Source organism: Zeus faber, assembly GCF_960531495.2.
Source record: "Zeus faber genome assembly, contig: SCAFFOLD_26, whole genome shotgun sequence".
NCBI lineage: Eukaryota > Metazoa > Chordata > Actinopteri > Zeiformes > Zeidae > Zeus > Zeus faber.
The window spans coordinates 369,159-375,702 of NW_028293125.1; positions in this window are offsets into that span (position 1 = coordinate 369,159).

A 6,544-nucleotide genomic window follows, 5' to 3' on the forward strand; every position below is an offset into this window, starting at 1 on the left:
TCAATCTTTCTTTTGTTATTTCTTTCAATCTTTCTTCATTTCAATCTTTCTTTCCATCTTTCTTTCAATCTTTCTTTCATTCTTTCTTTCAATCTTTCAATCTTTCTTTCAAACTTTCAATCTTTCTTTCCATCTTTCTTTCAATCTTTCTTTCATTATTTCTTTCAGTCTTTCAATCTTTCTTTCAAACTTTCAATCTTTCTTTCAATCTTTCAGTCGTTCAAGCTTTCTTTCAATCTTTCTTTCAATCTTTCAATCTTCAGTCTTTCAATCTTTCTTTCAAACTTTCAATCTTTCTTTCAATCTTTCAGTCGTTCAATTTTTCTTTTATTATTTCTTTCAATCTTTCTTTCTTTCAATCTTTCTTTCCATCTTTCTTTCAATCTTTCTTTCATTCTTTCTTTCAATCTTTCTTTTTTCAATATTTCTTTCAATCTGTCAATTTTTCTTTCATTCTTTCATTCTTTCTTTCAATTGTTCTTTCATTCTTTCTTTCAATCTTTCTTTAAATATTTCAATCTTTCAATCTTTCTTTCAATCTTTCAATCTTTCTTTCATTCTTTCTTTCAATCTTTCAATCTTTCTTTCATTCGTTCTTTCAATCTTTCAATCTTTCAATTTTTCTATCTTTCAATATTTCTTCCAATCGTTCAATCTTTCTTTCATTATTTCTTTCAATCTTTCTTTTGTTATTTCTTTCAATCTTTCTTCATTTCAATCTTTCTTTCCATCTTTCTTTCAATCTTTCTTTCATTCTTTCTTTCAATCTTTCAATCTTTCTTTCAAACTTTCAATCTTTCTTTCCATCTTTCTTTCAATCTTTCTTTCATTATTTCTTTCAGTTTTTCAATCTTTCTTTCAAACTTTCAATCTTTCTTTCAATCTTTCAGTCGTTCAAGCTTTCTTTCAATCTTTCTTTCAATCTTTCAATCTTCAGTCATTCAATCTTTCTTTCAAACTTTCAATCTTTCTTTCAATCTTTCAGTCGTTCAATCTTTCTTTCAATCTTTCTTTCAATCTTTCAATCATTCAATCTTTCAATCATTCAATCTTTCAATCTTTTTTCTTTCAATCTTTCTTTCAATCTTTCTATCATTCTTTCCATCAGTCTTTCAATCTTTCTTTCAATCTTTCTTTCAATCTTTCTTTCATTCTTTCTTTCAATCTTTCTTTCAATCTTTCAATCTTTCTTTCAATATGTCTTTCAATCTTTCTTACTTTCAATCTTTCTTTTTTAAATCTTTCTTTCAATCTTTCTTTCAAACTTTCATTCTTTATTTCAATCTTTCAATCATTCAATCTTTCTTTCATTCTTTATTTCAATCTTTCAATCTTTCAATCTTTCTTTCATTCTTTCTTTCAATCTTTCTTTCAATCTTTCAATCTTTCTTTCAATATTTCTTTCAATCTTTCTTTCTTTAAATCTTTCTTTCAATCTTTCTTTCAAACTTTCAATCTTTATTTCAATCTTTCAATCTTCAATCTTTCTTTCAATCTTTCTTTCAATCTTTCAATCTTTCTTTCATTCTTTCTTTCAATATTTCAATCTTTCTTTCATTCTTTTTTTCAATCTTTCAATCTTTCTTTAATTCTTTCTTTCAATCTTTCTTACTTTCAATTTTTCTATCTTTCAATATTTCTTCCAATCTTTCAATCTTTCTTTTGTTATTCTTTCAATCTTTCTTTCTTTCAATCTTTCTATCCATCTATCTTTCAATCTTTCTTTCATTCTTTCTTTCAATCTTTCTTTTTTCAAACTCTCTTCCAAACTTTCTTTCAATTGTTTAATCTTTCAATCTTTCTTTCATTCTTTCTTTCAGTCTTTCAATCTTTTTTTCATTCTTTCTTTCAATATTTCAATCTTTCAATCTTTCTTTCATTCTTTCTTTCAATCTTTCAATCTTTCTTTCATTCTTTCTTGCAATCTTTCTTTCAATTGTTTAATCTTTCAATCTTTCTTTCATTCTTTCCTTCAGTGTTTTAATCTTTTTTTCAATCTTTCTTTCATTCTTTCTTTCAATCGTTCTTTCTTTCGTTTAGTCTTTCTTTCAATCTTTCAATTTTTCAATCTTTCTTTCATTCTTTCTTTTAATCTTTCAATCTTTCTTTCATTGTTTCTTTCAATCTTTCTTTCATTCTTTCTTTCATTCTTTCTTTCAATCTTTCTTTCAATCTTTCTTTCAATCATTCTTTCTTTCTTTTAGTCTTTCTTTCAATCTTTCAATTTTTCAATCTTTCTTTCATTCTTTCTTTTAATCTTTCAATCTTTCTTTCATTGTTTCTTTCAATCTTTCTGTCCATCTTTCTTTCATTCTTTCCTTCAGTCTTTCATTCTTTCTTTCAATATTTCTTTTTTCAATCATTCTTGCAATCATTCTTTCAATTGTTTAATCTTTCAATCTTTCTTTCATTCTTTCTTTCAGTCTTTCAATCTTTTTTTCAATCTTTCTTTCATTATTTCTTTCAATCTTTCTGTCCGTCATTCTTTCTTTCAGTCTTTCTTTCAATCATTCAATCTTTCAATCTTTCCTTCTATCTTTCTTTCAATCTTTCTTTCATTCTTTATTTCAATCTTTGTTTCATTCTTTCTTTCAATCTTTCATTCAATCTTTCTTTCAATCTTTCTTTCAATCTTTCTTTCAATCTTTCTTTCATTCTTTATTTTAATCTTTCAATCTTTCTTTAATTGTTTCTTTCAATCTTTCTGTCTTTCAATATTTCTTTCAATCTTTCAATCTTTCTTTTTTTTTCAATCTTTCTTTCAATCTTTCTTTTATTCTATCTTTAAATCTTTGTTTTTTCAATCTTTCTTGCAATCTTTCTTTCAGTCTTTCAATCTGTCTTTCAAACTTTCAATCTTTCTTTCAATCTTTCAATCTTTCTTTCAATTTTTCTTTCAATCTTTCAGTCTTTCTTTCATTCTTTCTTTCAATCTTTCAATCTTTCTTTCATTCTTTCTTTTAATCTTTCAATCTTTCTTTCAATATTTCTTTCAATCTTTCTTTCTGTCAATCTTTCTTTCCATCTTTCTTTCCATCTTTCTTTCATTCTTTCCTACAGTCTTTCAATCTTTCTTTCAATCTTTCTTTCAATTTTTCTTTCAATCTTTCTTTCATTCTTTCCTTCAATCTTTCAATCTTTCTTTCAATCTTTCTTTCAATCTTTCATTCATTCTTTCTTTCAATCTTTCAATCTTTCTTTCAATATTTCTTTCAATCTTTTTTACTTTCAATCTTTCTTTCTTTAAATCTTTCTCTCAATCTTTCTTTCAAACTTTCATTATTTATTTCAATATTTCAATCGTTCAATCTTTCTTTCATTCTTTCTTTCAATCTTTCTTTCAATCTTTCAATCTTTCTTTCAATATTTCTTTCAATCTTTCTTTCTTTAAATCTTTCTTTCAATCTTTCTTTCAAACTTTCATTGTTTATTTCAATCTTTCAATCTTTCAATCTTTGTTTCATTCTTTCTTTCAATCTTTCTTACTTTCAATTTTTCTATCTTTTAATATTTCTTCCAATCGTTCAATCTTTCTTTTATTATTTCTTTCAATCTTTCTTTCTTTCAATCTTTCTTTCCATCTTTCTTTCAATCTTTCTTTCATTCTTTCTTTCAATCTTTCTTTTTTCAATATTTCTTTCAATCTGTCAATTTTTCTTTCATTCTTTCATTCTTTCTTTCAATTGTTCTTTCATTCTTTCTTTCAATCTTTCTTTAAATATTTCAATCTTTCAATCTTTCTTTCAATCTTTCAATCTTTCTTTCATTCTTTCTTTCAATCTTTCAATATTTCTTCCAATCGTTCAATCTTTCTTTCATTATTTCTTTCAATCTTTCTTTTGTTATTTCTTTCAATCTTTCTTTCTTTCAATCTTTCTTTCAATCTTTCTTTCATTCTTTCTTTCAATCTTTCAATCTTTCTTTCAAACTTTCATTCTTTCTTTCCATCTTTCTTTCAATCTTTCTTTCCATCTTTCTTTCAATCTTTCTTTCATTATTTCTTTCAGTCTTTCAATCTTTCTTTCAAACTTTCAATCTTTCTTTCAATCTTTCAGTCGTTCAATCTTTCTTTCAATCTTTCTTTCAATCTTTCAATCTTCAGTCTTTCAATCTTTCTTTCAAACTTTCAATCTTTCTTTCAATCTTTCAGTCGTTCAATCTTTCTTTCAATCTTTCTTTCAATCTTTCAATCATTCAATCTTTCAATCATTCAATCTTTCAATCTTTCTTTCTTTCAATCTTTCTTTCAATCTTTCTTTCATTCTTTCCTTCAGTCTTTCAATCTTTCTTTCAATCTTTCTTTCAATCTTTCTTTCATTCTTTCTTTCAATCTTTCTTTCAATCTTTCAATCTTTCTTTCAATATATCTTTCAATCTTTCTTTTGTTATTCTTTCAATATTTCTTTCTTTCAATCTTTCTATCCATCTATCTATCAATCTTTTTTTCATTCTTTCTTTCAATCTTTCTTTTTTCAATCTTTCTTGCAAACTTTCTTTCAATTGTTTAATCATTCAATCTTTCTTTTATTCTTTCTTTCAGTCTTTCAATCTCTTTTTCATTCTTTCTTTCAATATTTCAATCTTTCAATCTTTCTGTCATTCTTTCTGTCAATCTTTCAATCTTTCTTTCATCCTTTCTTTCAATCTTTCTTACTTTCAATTTTTCTATCTTTCAATATTTCTTCCAATCGTTCAATCTTTCTTTTATTATTTCTTTCAATCTTTCTTTCTTTCAATCTTTCTTTCCATCTTTCTTTCAATCTTTCTTTCATTCTTTCTTTCAATCTTTCTTTTTTAAATATTTCTTTCAATCTGTCAATTTTTCTTTCATTCTTTCATTCTTTCTTTCAATTGTTCTTTCATTCTTTCTTTCAATCTTTCTTTAAATATTTCAATCTTTCAATCTTCCTTTCAATCTTTCAATCTTTCTTTCATTCTTTCTTTCAATCTTTCAATCTTTCTTTCATTCGTTCTTTCAATCTTTCAATCTTTCAATTTTTCTATCTTTCAATATTTCTTCCAATCGTTCAATCTTTCTTTCATTATTTCTTTCAATCTTTCTTTTGTTATTTCTTTCAATCTTTCTTCATTTCAATCTTTCTTTCCATCTTTCTTTCAATCTTTCTTTCATTCTTTCTTTCAATCTTTCAATCTTTCTTTCAAACTTTCAATCTTTCTTTCCATCTTTCTTTCAATCTTTCTTTCATTATTTCTTTCAGTCTTTCAATCTTTCTTTCAAACTTTCAATCTTTCTTTCAATCTTTCAGTCGTTCAAGCTTTCTTTCAATCTTTCTTTCAATCTTTCAATCTTCAGTCTTTCAATCTTTCTTTCAAACTTTCAATCTTTCTTTCAATCTTTCAGTCGTTCAATTTTTCTTTTATTATTTCTTTCAATCTTTCTTTCTTTCAATCTTTCTTTCCATCTTTCTTTCAATCTTTCTTTCATTCTTTCTTTCAATCTTTCTTTTTTCAATATTTCTTTCAATCTGTCAATTTTTCTTTCATTCTTTCATTCTTTCTTTCAATTGTTCTTTCATTCTTTCTTTCAATCTTTCTTTAAATATTTCAATCTTTCAATCTTTCTTTCAATCTTTCAATCTTTCTTTCATTCTTTCTTTCAATCTTTCAATCTTTCTTTCATTCGTTCTTTCAATCTTTCAATCTTTCAATTTTTCTATCTTTCAATATTTCTTCCAATCGTTCAATCTTTCTTTCATTATTTCTTTCAATCTTTCTTTTGTTATTTCTTTCAATCTTTCTTCATTTCAATCTTTCTTTCCATCTTTCTTTCAATCTTTCTTTCATTCTTTCTTTCAATCTTTCAATCTTTCTTTCAAACTTTCAATCTTTCTTTCCATCTTTCTTTCAATCTTTCTTTCATTATTTCTTTCAGTTTTTCAATCTTTCTTTCAAACTTTCAATCTTTCTTTCAATCTTTCAGTCGTTCAAGCTTTCTTTCAATCTTTCTTTCAATCTTTCAATCTTCAGTCATTCAATCTTTCTTTCAAACTTTCAATCTTTCTTTCAATCTTTCAGTCGTTCAATCTTTCTTTCAATCTTTCTTTCAATCTTTCAATCATTCAATCTTTCAATCATTCAATCTTTCAATCTTTTTTTCTTTCAATCTTTCTTTCAATCTTTCTATCATTCTTTCCATCAGTCTTTCAATCTTTCTTTCAATCTTTCTTTCAATCTTTCTTTCATTCTTTCTTTCAATCTTTCTTTCAATCTTTCAATCTTTCTTTCAATATGTCTTTCAATCTTTCTTACTTTCAATCTTTCTTTTTTAAATCTTTCTTTCAATCTTTCTTTCAAACTTTCATTCTTTATTTCAATCTTTCAATCATTCAATCTTTCTTTCATTCTTTATTTCAATCTTTCAATCTTTCAATCTTTCTTTCATTCTTTCTTTCAATCTTTCTTTCAATCTTTCAATCTTTCTTTCAATATTTCTTTCAATCTTTCTTTCTTTAAATCTTTCTTTCAATCTTTCTTTCAAACTTTCAATCTTTATTTCAATCTTTCAATCTTCAATCTTTCTTTC